The sequence below is a fragment of the Natator depressus genome, chromosome 11 (genome assembly GCF_965152275.1).
Source record: "Natator depressus isolate rNatDep1 chromosome 11, rNatDep2.hap1, whole genome shotgun sequence".
NCBI classification, from domain to species: Eukaryota; Metazoa; Chordata; order Testudines; family Cheloniidae; genus Natator; species Natator depressus.
The window spans coordinates 42,222,613-42,243,193 of NC_134244.1; the positions used below are offsets into that span (position 1 = coordinate 42,222,613).

Sequence of the window (20,581 nt, forward strand, 5' to 3'; positions counted from 1 at the left end):
TCCTGCTTCAAGCAGGGGGTTGGACTAGATGACCTTCTGGGGTCCCTTCCAACCCTGATATTCTATGATTCTATGATCCCTGGCCTTCACGTGTATGCTTTGATGTTAGTCCTACGTGGGGAGAGATGTATGGAAGCAACACAGGTGACCTTCAGATACCAAAATAATCTGTTTAAGATACAGCAAATGGAAATGGGAAAAAGGAAATTGTTTCCTTGACAGGTACTTGTGAGCCAGCCCTGCGATCCTTGTATTATTTATACACATGATAGAAGTAAACTAAAGAACCTGGTCAATGCTAGGCAGACAGAGCAGGTGACCTTGATCAATACCACTTGCATAATCCTTTCCCCAAAATTAGATTGGGCTTGTACGAAAAAGATTTCCTCACTTGTTCCCAAAATTAGATTGGGCTTGTACGAAAAAGATTTCCTCACTTGTCATCCTGTTTCTCTGATCACAGCCACATCTTTAAATAGGTGTACAGTAAAGTAACTTCACCCGAAATTGTAACTAAGAAAATAAGAGTTTAAAAGTAGTATTTACCCATCTGTCAATTACTTTACCCATACAGAATGCCTCCCTCCAGAATTCAACATAATTTAGCATGAGACTCAAGCCCTATCCACAATGGTAGTTCAGGATAACATGGCTTATCTGATCAGTATGGAAAGGCAGAATAGTGTAAGCATTTAAAAACCATTTCTCTAGATTTTTTCACCTTTCGAATCTATAAATGTTTTAAAGCTTATGCAGAATCCACACTGGCCAGGCAAACTGTTTTAAACTTGTTTCTCTGACAGGTTTTCATTACCAATATAGGTGACACTTTAAACACAGTCTGAAGGGCAACAGTGCATCTCATCTACAAGAAATGCTGAAATAATTAATGATTTACAACATACAGAACTTACAGTAATGATAGTAGATATAGTGTGTGTCTTCTGGGCCTTTTAACTACAGGGCAAATTTCACTGTATCAAATGAACAAACTCCATACACCTGTCCTTCAAGCAAAAGGCTAATACTTTATCAACATTAATTCATCAAGATTAAGTTATTTTGACATAACTAGGGTTTCTAGGCACTATGGTATTACAAATAATAAATAACATAATGATGTTCTATATGAATGCAAAGCTTAATCATCAAGCCCAAAGCATCGCACTTAAAACTTCTTAAAAAGAAAAGAGTGCAAATGGAAGTGGAGTGGACATTAGCTAGAGTACTTGCTATACTGTATTTTATTTCTTGCAGATCACGTCAAAATCCATTCATCTCTCGTTCTCTTCTTTTCCACCACAATGGGTGGTAGCCCATAACTGAATGTGATGATACAATGAAAATGTAAAAGCAAACACTATTTTTAAATGCGGAAACTGAACATTTCTTTGAGCTTTTCGGCTACCTAAACAGTAGTGAAACATACTATATGCATTGATGACTGCTAGTAGCCCACTTGGTCTGCACTGCTGTTATTAATTCATGGCTTTGTTTATATACACAGAAAAATTACCCTAGATTCTTTTAATAAAAAATGTTTAATGCAAGCCTCTTGGATGTGAAGGGGCATTAAACTGTATCCTTAAATCCTTATTGTACTACAATTAAAATAAATATTGGACAGGTAAGCCAGAGCAGGCAAGGAAGAATGGTCACTTAAAAATAAAAAAAGGCATGTTTGATTTATTTAATTCCTGATTCTTGTTTTCTTACAATGTCTTTTTCAGATAAGAACATAAATGTAACAAAAGATCTGTTTAGGTGATTGACAATAAAATAAGCAGTGATACAGACTATAAGAATAAAAAACTGAACACAGGAAAGTATGTTTATTTAAAATATTTACTTTAAGTTTAGGTATTAATTTTCTACTGTTTCAACCTTAACATGGGGAATCTTAGTTTGGATGGGGTAAAGGGACAAAGGAGCAAGAGGAAAAGTGTTCAGTTTTTTTTGTTTACCGGATTAAAATTATCTAAAGTTAAAAGCAGTATCTTCTAGAGCCAAAAAGAAACAATATAAACCAAAATAAGTAACAGAGTTCTAAATGCTAGCTCACTTGTTACACTTTTATACTTTCTGGGTGAGATTTTAAAAAGCATTCCACTCTAGCCTAATCTTAGTTCCCACTGAAGTTAATGGGAATTATACCATTATTTCTAGGGGAGGAGAGCTGGGATGATTTTGAGCATTTTTGAAAGTCACACCTTTCACTTAAGTATAGAAGTTGGTAGATGGAAAATCTACCAAATTAAAGTACTTAATAAATAATGAAAAATAAAACGAATTAAAATTTTTAGTTAAAAAAAAAAGTCACAACTGCACTGACCTGGAGGGGCTGGAACAGCTTCTCTCAGATTCGTAGAACACAAGCAGAAAGCTGAAACAAAATGAAGTTTATTTACTGCTTCACATTTACAGGAAAATCCACCCTCCTCAAAGAAGTGGGTAAATGCCTCGTTTTACAGACCTATTGGATACCACCACCACCACCGGATTTGAAACACAAAAGTGAAAAGGAAGGGTTCAAGTGTTTAAAACACAAATGAGATTCTCCCTACTGTAAGTCAACCTTCTGAGACAAAGTATTTGACAGTCTGGACCAAGGGGTTTTCATCTGATGTTCAAACTTACTAGGCAGAGAAATTATTACTGGCCTCCAAGAATTGTTCTCCCACCCAGCTATACTCTTTACAAGCCAGTTCCTGTGCTTTCCTTAGCACAGGATATGCTCCAGTGTACTGCCATTAGGCTTTTGTATAGGGTTGAAGGGTGCTTAAATGACAATTTCTGTGGTGTGTCAGAGTCCCTGCACAAGTGGATCTTCCGAGCAATGTTCTGTCCCTGCAAAGGAGACTGGGGGCTTGGTCACTGAAGCCTGTAGGACTACAAATGAGCTGGGTGGACTCCACTTTGAGGCACCACTTGTCATAAAAGGACAGTGCTAAAGGGAGTGAGGCCTTCAGAATACAGTTCAGGAGAATTTGCAGTAAACACTTTGAGATGGGAATGGAACCAGGAGCCTAAGCTCCTAACACTCACTCACAAGACAGGAGCTGTGCAGAGGGTGGAGGATTCACTACCTAAAGCAGGGGCTGGAAAACTTTTTGGTCTGAGGGCCGCATCGGGTTTCAAAAATTGTATTGAGGGTCGGTTAGGGGAGACTATGCCTCCCCAGACAGCCAGGCATGGCCCGGCCCCCACCCCCATCTGACCCCCCCTGCTTCTTGCCCCCTGATGGCCCCCGGACCTCCCACCCCTAACTGCCCCCTGCCGCCTCATCCAACCCCCCGCCTCCTTCCTGACTGCTCCCCTGGAACCCCTGCCCCATCCAACCACCCCTTCTCCCTGACCGCCCCCGGAACCCCTGCCCCCATTCAACCCCCCTGTTCCCCGCCCTCTGACCACCCCAACCCCTATCCACACCGCCGGCCCCTGACCACTCCCGGAACTCCCATGCCCTCTATCCAACCTCCCTCCCCTTACCACGCTGTCTGGCTGGAGCCAACCACACACCGCGCAGGACAGAGCACTGGGTCAGGCCAGCTTCTGCAGCTCTGCTTCCCCAGGAGCTCGCAGCTCTGCTGCCCAGAGCATTGTGCTGGTGGCACAGTGAGCTGAGGCTGTGGGGGTGGGAGGACAGCGGGGGAGGGGCCAGGGGCTAGCCTCCTGGGCCAGGGGCTCAGGGGTTGAGTAGAACGGTCACACGGGTCAGATGTGGCCCACGGGCCATAGTTTGCCTACCTCTGACCTAAAGGCAAGGAGAGCCAGAGCCTCCTACTTTGCTGTTGCCACTATTTGCCTTGCTGTAAGAGGCCATTTTGTTTGCCCTGGGAAGAAGACTTAAAGCTGGGCTTGCTCTAGTGGGTCTTGATGAAGAGAAAGAAGGGATCTAACAACTACAGCATCATGAAGAGATCTAAGCACAAATAGCCACAGCATTTTCTGCCCGTCTGAATGGCTAACTGCTTTATGAGGTTCCAAGAAGAAAGCAGCGGAGAGAGCACATAGAAGGAGTGCAGCTGGACAGAAAGTAAAAAAAAGTTTGAAGCTGGTGATTGGTCACATTGCCTACCAATCCAAAAAGCAGAAGGAAACCCATTTGTCCAGATTGTCAAATGACCTGAAGTAGAAAGATCCAGTACACAGCCCAACAGCATCAGCAGACCTAATTATGGAATGGGGTATGTGCAGAGGAACAAGGAGAGTATGACTTGGTGAGACAGGGACAGAGCTGGAATAAAGGTGAAATTTTTCTGTGTGAAAGGCAAGTGGAAGGGTAAGCACTGCAGGCAATATGCAAGAGATAATTTTTTGTGTGTTGAGGTTTTCTGATAGGAATATGAAAAAGTAAAATTACTAATACTGATACAAATATAGGGAAGGATCAAATAAGCAAATGTGAGTTTGGGTGATAGGATATAAAAATAAGTTTAAATACATTCATATTCTCTTCTAAAGTGTATTTTATGTCCTTAAAAACATTACTGTTCGAAACATTTCTGTTTCTACTGTTACTGAAGCTACAACATCTTATGATAAACTACATAATTAGCTGACTCTGGAAACAAAGGTGACTTACAGTTTGGCAAAAATAAAATTTTAGTTCTCTCAGAAATTTCCACAATAATATTCTTTTCTAAGTGAATTATGATTTATCTTCTGAATTCACCTGTCTGGGTTCTTATATCTCAAAATTTCTCATGGAAATTCAATTAATCAGAAATGAAAACTTATCTTCTGTCACTACAATATGCAAGGTCATTTTTACTGTTTCAACTTTTATTAATAAAGCCAGAAAGTTCATTTCTACATTGTTTCACACCATCATATAGCTATGAATTTGATACAAATACTCATTTCTGAGTTTTTGATATGAAGAATTGTTTCACTGGTAAGATTTCTGTTATACAAAACAGTAGATTTTAAAAAGGTCTTTACCAAAATAATAGAATTGACCACTTTGAGCACTCCATTGTGAAACTTGTCTGCATTTACCTACAGACAGAAGTGTTCTATACTTCTTGGACTCAGTCAAAGCCAAAACTTCCTCACTGTAAGAACAATGCAACAGACTGCATAGGGAGGTCACGGAAGCTCCTTCACTGAAGGTTTTCAAAAGGAGGCTGGATAGGCATCTGTGTTGGGTGGTTTAGACAAACCAAATCTTGCAACTTGGTGGGGGGTTTAAACTAGATGACCCTTCCAGTCCCTTCTACCCTATGATTCTTTGATTCTACATCTAAAACTTATGTTGACCAAGCTACATTGCAGCAAGATGTCATTAAGCCCTGGCATAAACACCACTATTCTTCCATCCACCTAGCTACTGTCTGTTGATGGGGTGGATTTACTAAAGCAATGGAAAAACCCCTTCTGTTGCTGTAGCAAGTGTCTATGGGCTGGTCTGCAACGGAAAGCTGTATCAGCTTAGCTATGTCTCTCAGGGGTGTGAAGAATCCACATCCCTGAGAGTTGCAAGTAAGCAGTGCTAGGTCGATGGAAGAATTCTTCAATCAACTTAGTTACCACCCTTAATTACCCTCCTACAGTGACGCGAGAATCCCTCCAGATGCTGCAATAAATGTTACAGCAATGCAGCTCTGCCACTGTAGAAATTTAAATGTAGACTTAGCCTATGCTACAGTGGCATAGCTCCAGCTAAAAAGAAAAAAGAAAAGGAGTACTTGTGGCACCTTAGAGACTAACCAGTTTATTTGAGCATGAGCTTTCGTGAGCTACAGCTCACTTCATGCTGTAGCTCACGAAAGCTCATGCTCAAATAAACTGGTTAGTCTCTAAGGTGCCACAAGTACTCTTTTTCTTTTTACGAATACAGACTAACACGGCTGTTACTCTGATAGCTCCAGCTGTGCCTTAAGTCACGGAGTGTGAATCTTGCCCCTACTCAAGCCAATGGCAAAACTCTCATTGACTTTGATAGGGCCAGGATTTCACCCTGAATTTCTACTACTTAATTAATGCAGAATACTATCAGGAACAATGTGGCATAGATTTGGAAACATATTGCAGAATTATGTAATAATCCAGACTTTCTACTTACGTATACTTTACACATATATTTTCCTGCTAATAATCATCTTTCAGGTACTACCTACTTTTTTTTTTTTTAAACTATGTTTTCCATTTATATCAAATATGCACTTTTGTTAATTATGGGGACAACAACAACTACTTGAAATCCAGTCATTTTTACAAAAATTAGTTAAAAGTCCTTTGAGAAACCACACAGCTACCTTTGAGTTCTTCTGCCAGTTTTTGCAGTTTTGCAATCAGATTTTTTGAAGTGTCCTTCCATTATTGTTTTGTGAAAAATTAGGGAAAACTCAGTGCTGACAAATAGACAAAGGAAAATTGAAAAAGGTTTGTTTTTTTCCTAATCTCTTTAGAGTAGTAACATTTTAAGATAGTAATCATAGGTATTTCTTGTAACAACAGTAAAGGTATTTCAGATAGAAGTGTGATTGGTAGGTTAACAGTGTCCCATTAATGCCAGGAGAATCTACATTTGGTGTTATATAGTTGTTTTTATTATATGTTCTGCAATAACATCTTACAGCTCCAAGAAGGAGGAGGGACCCTTTGTGCTAGGTGGACAAATATGTAGGAAAGCAGTACCTGCTCATAAGGGCTTACAGTCTAATTTAAGACGAGATGTAACAAGTGAGAGTAACAAGCAACAAGGGATGGTTGAAGAGATGACAGGGGTAACAGTAATAATAAGATCATGTAGTTAAATAAGCTAGCTAATGCGCACCACTTGATGACTTCAGTAAGTATTACTATATAATACTGAACCATACTATGCTTGTTACTGTGAAAGTCTTCATTAGGTTCTTTTTAAGTGGGAATTTGATAAACATTTTCTAATATTGGAGGTGCACCAGGTAGAGATCAGATAAAATTTCAGAAAAGAAATGTATGTCAGCTAAGAGTTAAACATCGGCACATGGCTTTTATTTTGGTCTTAAATATCTACAGACAAGAAGCTTAAACAAAGAAAAAACCCAAAGATGAACTAGAATGGCTAAAAATGGAAGAAGACCTTGACATAATAGGCACATCGGAAACACAGCTGAATGTCAAAAATTAAGGGAATACAGTATTATCTGGTTTCAGAGTAGCAGCCGTGTTAGTCTGTATTCGCAAAAAGAAAAGGAGTACTTGTGGCACCTTAGAGACTAACAAATTTATTTGAGCATAAGTGAGCTGTAGCTCACGAAAGCTTATGCTCAATAAATTTGTTAGTCTCTAAGGTGCCACAAGTATTATCTGGGTATATCCTATGCAAAACCAAACAGATTAGATTATACAGGCATGGGAGCAGCAGTGAACCCAAAAGATTTAATACAACCAAATAAGACAACACTTCCGAGTAGAAAGAAGGCTATATGGCAGAATCTGTATGGCTCCAAAAATTCCTACTAAGAAGAATACACCTATACCAACAAAATTAGGCTTACTAGCCTCCAAATCAGGAAAAAGATATTGAGTGTGCAATGAAGATCAAAATATTAATGTACAACTTAACTACCCAAATATAAAATGATGATAAACAAGTTGCCCACCCTCCCACCCAAAAAATGCATTTTTATTATTATTCATTTAAATTTCTGTCAGTAATCTTTAATGTAACAAGGAATCCTGATAAAGTTTAGTGTATTTTTTGTTTTTTTAAACTTCACACACTGCAATGAGGCCCTTTGAATCTGTAATATGCTATATAAATGCTAAGTGTTATTTTCACAATGGTGTTTTTGGAAGGTGTTATAACTACCAGAGCAGAGCAGTGTTCTACCTAATCCAGCATCCTCTCTCTAGCCCCAGTTCTGCAAACATTTGTTTTAAATCAATGGGGCTATTTCTAGTAGTAAAGTTAAGCATATGCCTTTGCCGTATTGGGGCCTCTGATAATAGCCACTACCAATACCTCAGAGAAAAGTTCAAGAAATCCTGCATTTGACAGTTATGGAATAACCTGCCCATAGGGGATTTTTTTCCTGACCCCATCCGCTAGTGGCTGTCTTATACTCTAAAGCAGTAGTTTCCACCATTTTTTCCATTTGCAGACCCCTAAACATTTTCAAATGGAGGTGCAGATCCCTTTGGAAATTTTAGACAGTCTGCAGTCCCTTGGCCACGGGCTTGAAAACCACTGCTGTAAAGCATAATATTTTATATCTAATGTAAGTGTGGATATTCTCAGTGGCCACATATATGGCTATTTTTGTTTGTTTTAGTCCTACTAAACTCTTGCACTCAATACAGCTTGGGGCAATAGAGGCACTAAAATCCAGGATTCATGGACTGGGATATAAGGGAGATTTGAACAAAGATTTTGCTAAATGGGGTGGAGGGTGGAAAGGAGAAAACAAAAAGGCCAGAATTCATTTTTTTGGAGAAGCAGACAGCCTAGAACTTACTAGTTAAAGGGGGGGAACACACCTCAAAAACCCATTAATTGTGGGGTCAAAGAAAGAGATCAAAATGTTTTTATTTTTGGAAAGAACAAACAATTTATTTGAGGGATGGATGGGGAAAGAAAAGGCAACCAGAATACACGTGAGACAGGAGTATCCCAAATGATTTTATTTGCAAGACCAGAATTATTTTATAAGTGGGGGAAAGTCAAGAGGTTGCAATGTAAATTAAATAGGTGAAAGGATGTGGCAGCACATGAAGTCCCTACCTCCAATTAGCAAACTTAATCCTGAAGCAAGAGAGGATCACATTAGGAAAGATTTTCAAGCCCTAGAATATAACCATCATGCTTTGAATGTCTGGGCACCAGTGCTGCCTCACATAAAGCATCTTCTTGGTGGACCACAAGTAGGTAAGAGGTTATAGATATTGAGAGGACCCTAGAGAAAACACACACAATTGGCAACAGTGTCCAGTTCCCACTCACCAGTCACAATGGTGATGGGCCCAAGCAGACCACCACAACCCAGGCCAGGCCGGAAACAGACACAGGTCACGGAGGTTCGTCCACATTCAGGGGCAGAGCGACAGCCCCCTCTACGGCAGGTCAGCTCTGCCCAGCCCTCCCCTCTTGGCAGCTGCTGAGGGGCACCTGGGGTTTTCCATCTCCCTCCGCCCTCCTCCCGACCCAGGGCAGACACAGGAGAAGAGACGCTGGCTCGGCCCCCTCAGCGGCAGGGGGAGGGGCAGGCCTCGCCGCACCCCTCAGCCCCCGCAGCAGCGGAGAGAGCGGCCCCTCCGCCCCCACGGACGGGTGGGAGCCCGCTGTACCTGTCAGGGCAGGCCGCTTCCGGGAAAGGAGCCTCGCCCTGGGGCAGGCGCGGGGACTAGCCTACCTCGGGGGCGGGTAACGCTCTCCTCCGCGCTGGCTCCGGCCCGGACCTCGCGGCTCTACGGGCGGCGGGGGCCACAGGCCGCGGTGGGGGCGGGGGTCTCTAGGGAGAACGGCGCCGCCATGTTAATGCCTCTCGGACACCCCCACCTAGCCCAGGCCGCGCCGCCCCCCTTCACCCGCCCGCTACGGCTAAGGCGCCGCCGCGCACAAACCCCGCTACAACGCGACGGAGGCGCTGCCGAGCTCCCCTTCGCCGCGCTCTGTTTACAAACTCACCCCGAGCAGATGGGTCGAACCGCACATTAAAGGCCTGGTCCCCAACAGGCTTCCGTCCCTTCTCGCGATAACTCACTGACATTCCCCCCAAGGCCAAAGAAAAGGGGTCACGTGACTCACGGGGTGCTTCTGGTGGAGGTACAGAGCAGGCCTCTGATTGGCTTGGAGGATGGGGCACTTTAGTGTCTGTGTGGCCGGAAGTGGTAAGCAACAAGTCACCGGCAGTGGAATGGGATGGGGGAAGGACGCTGGTAGTAGTATAAGCTAAGCAGGGCCTGCAAAGTCACGCGGGTGAAAAGGGGACCTTCAAGAGCTGTAACTAGTTCAGTTGACGACTGTCGAATGGTTACTCTTCCCTCTGGGTTTGAACTGAAAATAATGCGGGGTCGTGGTTGAAGCAAATGCACTTTAGATGAAGTGTAAAACTGACCCCTTTGTGGTAATTTAATTTACTTTGTCTTTGGGGCAGGGACCATCATTTTGTTCTGTGTACAATGCCTAGCAGCACAATGGGGTCCAGGTCCATGACTGGGGCTCTAAGGGGCTATGGTAATACAAATTAATGATAATTAAAGAGGCAATTATACATCTGCAAAAGTAGTGTTAGCTTGCGTGTCAAAACCTGGATTTGTGCTGGAAATGGCCCAACTTGATGATCACTTTAGATAAGCTATTACCAGCAGGAGAGTGGGGTGGGAGGAGGTATTGTTTCATGGTGTCTGTGTATATAATGTCTTCTGCAGTTTCCACAGTATGCATCCGATGAAGTGAGCTGTAGCTCACGAAAGCTCATGCTCAAATAAACTGGTTAGTCTCTAAGGTACCACAAGTACTCCTTTTCTTTTTGCGAATACAGACTAACACGGCTGTTACTCTGAAACAACCAAACTGCATCCTCAGTAATTCTACTTTGTCTTGCTAAATTTCCCCTTAAGTTTCAATTAAATTTAGCATTCTTCACTTACTGTCCTAAACCATGTCTCTGGGCTCTGCACAATGGCTGGTGAAGTGATGCCTTTGTACACTCAAAAACTTTCTCTCTCTCACCAACAGAAATTGGTCCGGTAACAGATATTACCTCACTCACTTTGTCTCTCTAAAAAGAAAAGGAGTACTTGTGGCACCTTAGAGACTAACCAATTTATTTGAGCATAAGCTTTCGTGAGCTACAGCTCATTTCATCGGATGCATACTGTGGAAAGTATAGAAGATCTTTTTATACTCACAAATCTTGGGAGACAGGCCAGTCCTTGCCTACAGACAGCCCACCAACCTGAAGCAAATACTCACCAGCAACCACACACCACACAACAGAACCACTAACCCAGGAACCTATCCTTGCAACAAAACCCGTTGCCAACTGTGCCCACACATCTATTCAGGGGACACCATCACAGGGCCTAATAACATCAGCCACACTATCAGAGGCTCGTTCACCTGCACATCCACCAATGTGATATATGCCATCATGTGCCAGCAATGCCCCTCTGCCACGTACATTGGTCAAACTGGACAGTCTCTACGTAAAAGAATAAATGGACACAAATCAGATGTCAAGAATTATAACGTTCATAAACCAGTCGGAGAACACTTCAATCTCTCTGGTCACGTGATTACAGACATGAAAGTTGCGATATTACAACAAAAAAACTTCAAAACCAGACTCCAGCGAGAGACTGTTGAATTGGAATTCATTTGCAAATTGGATACAATTAACTTAAGCTTGAATAGAGACTGGGAGTGGCTAAGTCATTATGCAAGGTAACCTATTTCCCCTTGTTTTTTCCTACCCCCCACCCCTCCTCAGACGTTCTTGTTAAACCCTGGATTTGTGCTGGAAATGGCCCACCTTGATTATCATACACATTGTAAGGAGAGTGATCACTTTAGATAAGCTATTACCAGCAGGAGAGTGGGGTGGGGGGAGAGAAAACCTTTTGTAGTGGTAAAACACCCATTTTTTCATGCTTTGTGCGTATAAAAAGATCTATACTTTCCACAGTATGCATCCGATGAAGTGAGCTGTAGCTCACGAAAGCTTATGCTCAGATAAATTGGTTAGTCTCTAAGGTGCCACAAGTACTCCTTTTCTTTTTGCGAATACAGACTAACACGGCTGTTACTCTGAAATTTGTCTCTCTAATATCCTGGGCCTAACACAAGGACAGCAACATTGCACACAACCTTTGTACTTTGCAAAGTACTTTGAGATCATGTGGGAGAAAGGTTATAATATATATGTAGGAGCTTTACACAACTGTAAAATAATTCTTGATTGCACATGGGGCTTGAAAGGCTTAGAGTAGGGAACAATGGGGATTTTATACTTTCCAACTAATAGGTGCTGGGGGTGCTGCCACACCCTCTGGCTTGAAGTGGTTTCTATCATATACAGGGTTTACAGTTTGGTTCAATGGCTCAGAACCCTCACTATACAATTTTTCCAGCACATCTGTTCCAACTATACCACTCCCATCTTTTCTCACATAGCACCAATTTCTGAGGAGCTACATTTTAAAATGTACCAGCTACCGGCTTCTAGCACCACATGGCTTGCAGCACTGGTTGCCTAAAAGTGATCAGAGAACTGTGGGCTACAAGGCTAGTCATTCAGTTCCCTGCCTTTCCTTAGTCTCAAATTGGCCCAGAAACCTCGGGGAAGGGGTACGGGGGGGGTACGGGGGGACAGGAGGCAAGAACAAATAAAACAGGAGACACACAGCAGCAGGGACAAGATGAGGAGTAAGAACTGCCGATGCTAAACCCCAATATATCTCACTCCACCATATGCTATAGAGCCATTATAGTGGCCTAGATCTGGTTGGGGAGAAAGCACAGCAATCTCTGAGTAGAAGCAATGAAGGTCTCTATTAACTGCCTCTGTGTCAGATACCAAACAAGCTAGGACTAGAACAATCTACATAGCAGGTTTTCTGAGTTCATGGTGTTCAGAGTGCCACCAGATTTTTTCCTGTTGTGGTCCATACTAGAAGAGCAGGTGATGCAGTTTTCAGTAAAGTCAGTACAGTGAATACTCTATCACTATCTATAGTATTGTCCCATCAGACTGGCATTTCATTTTGTGCCTGTCTCTCTGTTTCCACAACCTGTGTAAGAGTTTTCTGGTATTCAAGCTCCTAGAGGGATGAACATTATCAAAGCCTGTTTGATAAACCTTTGCTGTCCAATCACAGTTATGATGGTGTGGCCCTTGCTGTCCGCTCTTCAGAATATTTGAGCTAATGACTCTGAATATAATCAGTTTTAAAATCATTACTTATGACTGCATTTTTTGAGTGTTCAGGGTAAAGTCCTATAGGAAAAGGGGAAGAGTTAATGGAAATTACACCAAATATGAGCCCCAGGAGGATACAGGATGGGTTAATGAGGATTACAAGGGAGAATAGGAATGGAAAGAATTTGCAGCCAGAGGGAACAGGGGATAGATTGGAGAATAGCACTGTCACTAGGAAAAGACAGGTCTATGTGATTGGGGACTCTTTCCTGAGAAGAATAGATAGGCCTGTAACCAGAGCTGATCCAGAGAATAGGAGGGTATGCTATCTTCCAGGTGCTAAGATACGGGATGTAGACCTGAGGTTGAAAAGGATTCTAAAGGGAGCTGGAAAGAATCCTCTAATTATCCTTCATGTGGGAACAAATGATACGGCTAGATTCTCACTGGAAAGTATTAAGGGAGACTATGCTAGGCTGGGGAAGACGTTTAAGGAAATTGAGGCTCAGGTGATCTTTAGTGGGATTCTGCCTGTTCCTAGAGAAGGGCAACAAAAGTGTGACAAGATTATGACTATCAACAGATGGCTTAGGCAGTGGTGCTATAAGGAGGGCTTTGGGATGTATGGCCACTGGGAGGCATTCATGGATAGAGGACAGTTGTCTCGGGATGGACTTCATCTGAGTAGGGAAGGAAATAGACTTCTAGGATGGAGGCTGGCACAACTGATTAAGAGAGATTTAAACTAGGAATTAGGGGGAGATGGTTGGGTGATGTCCAGGTAATCTCCACGCCAGAATTTAGCATTGAGAGGAAAGAAAATGAAGTAAGAGTGGATACAGCCGTGGGTAGGAGGAAGGGCAGTGTAGATACAAGTCTAATAGGTTATACTGGTAGTAAAATGACCGTGCCTAATAGGGTACAGAATGTGAGCGAGGCCAAACAGCAAAAATTAAGATGTTTGTACACTAATGCGAGGAGCCTAGGTAACAAAATAGAGGAACTAGAGCTACTGGTGCAGGAAGTGAAACCAGATATTATAGGGATAACAGAAACATGGTGGAATAGTAGTCATGACTGGACTACAGGTATTGAAGGGTATGTGCTGTTTAGGAAAGACCGAAATAAAGGTAAAGGTGGTGGAGTAGCACTGTATATCAATGATGAGATAGAATGTAAAGAAATAAGAAGCGATGAAATGGATATGACTGAGTCTGTCTGGGCAAAAATTAAATTGGGGAAGAAAACTATTAGAGCCTCCCCTGGGATAGTGCTTGGGGTGTGCTATAGACCGCCAGGATCTAATTTGGATATGGATAGAGCCCTTTTTAATGTTTTTAATAAAGTAAATACTAATGGAAACTGTGTGATCATGGGAGACTTTAACTTCCCAGATATAGACTGGAGGACAAGTGCTAGTAATAATAATAGAGCTCAGATTTTCCTAGATGCGATAGCTGATGGATTCCTTCAGCAAGTAGTTCCTGAACCGACTAGAGGGGATACCATTTTAGATTTGGTTTTGGTGAGTAGTGAGGACCTCATAGAAGAATTGGTTGTAAGGGATAATCTTGGCTCAAGTGATAATGAGCTAATTCAATTCAAACTGAACGGAAGGATTAATAAAAATAAATCTGCAGCTAGGGTTTTTGATTTCAAAAGGGCTGACTTTCAAAAATTAAGGAAATTAGTTAGGGAAGTGGATTGGACTGAAGAATTTATGGATCTAAAGGTAGAGGAGGCCTGGGATTATTTTAAATCAAAGCTGCAGAAGCTATCGGAAGCCTGCATCCCAAGTAAGGGGAAAAAATTCATAGGCAGGAGTTGTAGACCAAGCTGGATGAGCAAGCATCTCAGAGAGGTGATTAAGAAAAAGCAGAAAGCATATAGGGAGTGGAAGAAGGGAGGGATCAGCAAGGAAAGCTACCTTATTGAGGTCAGAACATGTAGGGATAAAGTGAGACAGGCTAAAAGTCAGGTAGAGTTGGACCTTGCAAAGGGAATTAAAACCAATAGTAAAAGGTTCTATAGTCATATAAATAAGAAGAAAACAAAGAAAGAAGAAGTGGGACCGCTAAACACTGAGGATGGAGTGGAGGTCAAGGATAATCTAGGCATGGCTCAATATCTAAACAAATACTTTGCCTCAGTCTTTAATAAGACTAAAGAGGATCTTAGGGATAATAGTAGCATGACAAATGGGAATGAGGATATGGAGCTAGACATTACCATATTTGAGGTAGAAGTGAAACTCAAACAGCTTAATGGGACTAAATCGGGGGGCCCAGATAATCTTCATCCAAGAATATTAAAGGAATTGGCACAAGAAATTGCAAGCCCATTAGCAAGAATTTTTAATGAATCTGTAAACTCAGGGGTTGTACCGTATGATTGGAGAATTGCTAACGTAGTTCCTATTTTTAAGAAAGGGAAAAAAAGTGATCCGGGTAGTTATAGGCCTGTTAGTTTGACATCTGTAGTATGCAAGGTCTTGGAAAAAATTTTGAAGGAGAAGGTAGTTAAGGACATTGAAGTCAATGGTAAATGGGACAAAATACAACATGGTTTTACAAAAGGTAGATCGTGCCAAACCAACCCAATCTCCTTCTTTGAGAAAGTAACAGATTTTTTAGACAAAGGAAACGCAGTGGATCTAATTTACCTAGATTTTAGTAAGGCATTTGATACCGTGCCACATGGGGAATTATTAGTTAAATTGGATAAGATGGGGATCAATAGGAAAATTGAAAGGTGGATAAGGAACTGGTTAAAGGGGAGACTACAACGGGTCCTCCTGAAAGGTGAACTGTCAGGCTGGAGGGAGGTTACCAGTGGAGTTCCTCAAGGATTGGTTTTGGGACCAATCTTATTTAATCTTTTTATTAATGACCTTGGCACAAAAAGTGGGAGTGTGCTAATAAAGTTTGCGGATGATACAAAGCTGGGAGGTATTGCCAATTTAGAGAAGGACAGGGATACCCTACAGGAGGATCTGGATGACCTTGTAAACTGGAGTAATAGTAATAGGATGAAATATAATAGTGAGAAGCGTAAGGTCATGCATTTAGGGATTAATAACAAGAATTTTAGTTATAAGCTAGGGACGTATCAATTAGAAGTAACGGAGGAGGAAAAGGACCTTGGAATATTGGTTAGTCATAGGATGACTATGAGCTGCCAATGTGATCTGGCTGTGAAAAAGCTAATGCGGTCTTGAGGTGCATCAGGAGAGGTATTTCCAGTAGGGATAAGGAGGTTTTAGTACCGTTATACAAGGCACTGGTGAGACCTCACCTGGAATAGTGTGTGCAGTTCTGGTCTCCCATGTTTAAGAAGGATGAATTCAAACTGGAACAGGTGCAGAGAAGGGCTACTAGGATGATCCGAGGAATGGAAAACTTGCCTTATGAAAGGAGACTCAGGGAGCTTGGCTTGTTTAGCCTAACTAAAAGAAGGTTGAGGGGAGATATGATTGCTCTCTATAAATACATCAGAGGGATAAATACCGGAGAGGGAGAGGGATTATTTAAGCTCAGTACCAATGTGGACACAAGAACAAATGGATATAAACTGGCCACTAGGAAATTTAGACTAGAAATTAGACGAAGGTTTTTAACCATCAGAGGAGTGAAGTTTTGGAATAGCCTTCCAAGGGAAGCAGTGGGGGCAAAAGATCTATCTGGCTTTAAGGTTAAACTCGATAAGTTTATGGGGGAGATGGTATGATGGGATAACATGGTTTTGGTAATTAAATATTCATGGTAAATAGGCCCAATGGCCTGTGATGGGCTATTAGATGGGGTGAGATCCGAGTTACCCAGGAAAGAATTTTCTGTAGTTATCTGGCTGATGAATCTTGCCCATATGCTCAGGGTTTAGCTGATCGCCATATTTGGGGTCGGGAGGAATTTTCCTCCAGGGCAGATTGGAAGAGGCCCTGGAGGTTTTTTGCCTTCCTCTGTAGCATGGGGCACGGGTCACTTGCTGGAGGATTCTCTGCTCCTTGAAGTCTTTAATCTACGATTTGAGGACTTCAATAGCACAGATATAGGTGTGAGGTTTTTTTTTGTAGGAGTGGTGGGTGAAATTCTGTGGCCTGCGTTGTGCAGGAGGTCAGACTAGATGATCATAATGGTCCCTTCTGACCTAAATAAATATCTATGAAGTCAAGTCTTTTGGTGCTTCTGGGGGCAGTTAAGTTGGGTCCCGCCAGCTAGGATCCATAAGTGGGCAGAGAGAGCTGTGATTCTGATTCTCTGGTTTTCCAAGAGACATTAGATGGATCAGGGAGCCAAGACTATGCCACAGAAGTGTGAAAATGGGAAAATCCATACAGTAAATGTCCTTCATTCACCCGGATCATCTAATCACCCTTTTTCTCTTTGAGGATGGTTGTTTCTTGGCTATCAGTTTGTTGTCATTTTAAAAAAAGTTATTGCTTTCATTGGCCTTGGTTTTGGGGTGCTTTACCAGTTAGTTGTTTGTTGACAAGGTATTTATGTTTTTTGCACCCAGCTGATGCCAACAGTGTACTTCCTTGTGACGGGGCTGGGCCTTTCTCATAGGTGTCGTTCATTTAGGCAAGACTGGTCTGTTGCAAAGGAACAGAGTAGGTCTTGTTAAGATGAAGCCTATTCAGAGTGGATAAGAGATCCAAAGTCAGAAATGATCTCATATTGAGAGCTGATTGGAGTAATTCAGGATTACTTGGCAGGTGGTCGATTGAAATGATAGTGCATAATCATGCCCAGAGGTTATCCTAAGCGCCTGTACAGAGGCCGGAATGAGGCCATGTTATGTGGTGAGCATTTGGATGAGGAGATGTACTTTAACATTGAGCAGAGCGGTAGGCATACCTCTGGACAAATCAGATTTGAGAATTTTAGTCTGGACCAAATCCCAATGTTATCTGGAAGAGTTACTTGTATCCAATTTGGTTCTGAGCCTGTTGTGGCTGGAGAGCAAAAGGGTTGCATTGTTCAACTTTTACTGATGGATAGAAAGAAAGGCATGTTTTTGGTTATATAAATATTCTTATTGCAGGTTTTAAGTTTATGTTAGACCATAAAACAATGTGCAGAGCCTTTATTTCCAACGTGGCAGGGTTGTAACAATTAGTTAAGACACACTCAAGAACCAGAATGATTACTGAATGACTAAATAAAACAAATGTATAGATTATATCCTAACATATGACAATGATGTACAAAAAATACACTTCAAAACTGGTAGGGATCTACAGTACCAAATTAAGTAGTAACTTCATTATACTTTAAGAAAATCCAGACAAGGCTTTACAGATCTTCATGTGTAGGCCTAATCCTCATATTAATCTTACCTATTCAAAGGCAAGGAGATTTTCTGAATTATAACTAGAAAAACTTTAAAATTCTTTAATTTATATTTTCTGTGCTTTGTTGGCTGGCTGTGTAAATGATTACATCTAAGCTTTAGTCATTAAATGTATGATGTGATCACTCAGCATTGCTCCAAGTTTTTTCACTTGTTGGCCAAAAGGTAGTGGTCATGCTCCACACTGTAACATGGGCTTTGTCTTCTCTAGAGAATTAACTTGTTGTGAGTCACAAGTTTTCTTGTTAACACGCTCCATATACAGACACCATCACCCTCCAGTTATATCATAATCTTGCCATATGGTGAGCCATTCATCATGTTTTGAGGTATGGGCTAAGCCACGTTAGCTTGCTCCTTTATGCTAACTTTAAGTGACTGCAATGAAAATGTGCAGCTACGACCAGTCACAACAATTGATAATGGTCCACCAGTCCCCTTCCAGAAGTCCCCAGAGCACCTATTCCTATGTTCTGTCTTGCCATCTACCTGTGCTCTGTCCCCTACCTGGAAGTTGGCTACCTTCCTATAGTTCTACTCAGCATCTTTGGGCCCACACTGCTTGAAATACCTTCAACTTTTGTCATCTCTGGTCTCCAACACAGCAGTGAGAAGAATGCTTGCCAAGCATACTGCCACCTGGCCGGAGGATGATACTAAAATCTTGGTTGACCTTTGGCCTGGAGTGAGAACTGCCCACCTATAAGATTCCATAGCCCAAAAACTGCTGGCCAATCGTAGGATCAACTGGACTGGACAATGGCGCAGGGAGAAGAAGAATGGGCTCAAGGTGAGTTATTGGAGGGCCAAGAATAACAATTCCAAGCCCCATGCTACCCAAGAGCTGCCTGTTTTATGAGGTGCTGGATGGTATTCTGTGCATTGTCCCGTGCGCAGTTCCCATTTCAGCCTAAGCTCATCTGTGAAGTCAGGATGGGTGCAGGCTTGGAACTTGGATGTCTGTAAAGACACAGAAGCCACCCCCTTGGTTGTGAACAGCCAGCCTGGAGAAGACCTCAGTCCCAAATCACAGGATCTCTTTGGTAAACCAAACTCCAGTGAGCACAGTAGGGTGGAGGAGCTTTTCATGGAAGAACCAGTGGAGGATATAGCATCTCAGCCAGGTAATGTGGGCACAACCATTATTGTTATTGTAAAGTCAGAGTTCCACTTGGTCTATACCTGTGCAAGGCAGGCCTCCCTCTGCCTCCCCCATAGCTCTAGCCATTTTGCAGTTCAGCTACTACAAGACACAGAAAGATTTCCCATGCACAATCAGAAGGTCTCCAGTCTGAACCCTGGAATATCTGCTCTCTCCTCTTCCAGCCCGGGATCTCCAACAGGACCCACATCACCTAACACCACAGCAGCTTAGACCAATTGATATAATCATCAATGCTGCTGCTTCATCAGGACTGATCTCCCCACCCACATCTCAAGAAAAGTCTCCCCTATTACAGTGAAAATTTTGCTTAGTGGGAGGGTTCTGGTACTCACCATTTTTTTTCTAGGAATGTGCGTTAACAAAGCTTGGAATCTGGCAGAAGCTAGCAATCACAGCGAGGCGGTGAATGGAATGGCATGAGATAAAAGTTACAATTTCTTTTTCCAAATTCCACAGGAAGGATGTAAAACTACATTGGGACTCACACACATTCAGAAGAGGCTCGGATGTAGTGAGGGAGGAGAGGACACCTTAGAGACTGCTCTCTGTGAGCTAATGGCTATAGAGCCTGAGTGCCAAACAACAGAAGAGCTGGTACTCTCCAGGCAGTAAGACCAGCATCACAAAATGGAGTTCAGCAACAGCAGGAGGGCCAAGGGATGGCTGCAAAGGAGGACCTAGTGTCAGAGGAGACGTGAACTCTGGCTGAAAAGGAGGTGGTGGCACAGTGCCTTTGCCATGATAAGGAGATGAGGGAGCAAGACATGGCATTTCAAAGGGACGCCTGAGAGACTTTTAGGGATCATGAGCCAATACATTCCAAGCTCTACTGCCCAACCCACCTGTCCAGTCCCATCACTTCACTTCCATCGCACCATGTCTTCCAGCATATGTACAAGTCTGGGTGTGGGAGAGCAAATCAATGAGCCACAGCACCGCACACCATCAGCAGTAGCTGCTGTGTTCTGCCCCAATTCCTATGCAGGGGAACAAACTGATGTAACAGTGCACATCAATATTTTCAGTTTATTTTGCTCTTTGCTGTTTGAATATTTTGCACTGTTATATTCTTGCTTACACCTGTTAATGTTCTGCACATCTTTTCAACTTTGTAATGCAGGCTGGACTGCCCAAATATGTTTACCTTCAGTAAAGCTTCATTTGGCCACATGCTGGAATCTGGGGTTACAATGGATAACTGCAAGAAACTGAA

The 20,581-nt window shown here is 42.4% G+C and overlaps 1 protein-coding gene and 1 long non-coding RNA gene across 2 annotated transcripts in view; one reads left to right on the top strand and one right to left on the bottom strand.

Annotated features, from left to right (window-relative positions):
• The window catches only part of ATF2 (activating transcription factor 2), an 86,883-nt gene extending 77,175 nt beyond the window's left edge, over nucleotides 1-9,708 (bottom strand). The window contains exons 1-2 of the mRNA XM_074967625.1: nucleotides 9,617-9,708; nucleotides 2,333-2,383 (exon numbers count right to left, since the gene is read on the bottom strand). The gene's annotated coding sequence lies outside the window, so the exon portion shown is untranslated. The remainder of the gene's footprint in view (nucleotides 1-2,332; nucleotides 2,384-9,616) is intronic.
• Nucleotides 9,709-9,741: 33 nt separating this feature from the next.
• LOC141995996 (uncharacterized) lies at nucleotides 9,742-20,292 on the top strand. Its single transcript, XR_012641457.1, has 3 exons — nucleotides 9,742-9,819; nucleotides 18,809-18,993; nucleotides 19,825-20,292. It is a non-coding gene; the product is annotated as an uncharacterized LOC141995996 (long non-coding RNA).
• Nucleotides 20,293-20,581: the final 289 nt, after the last annotated feature.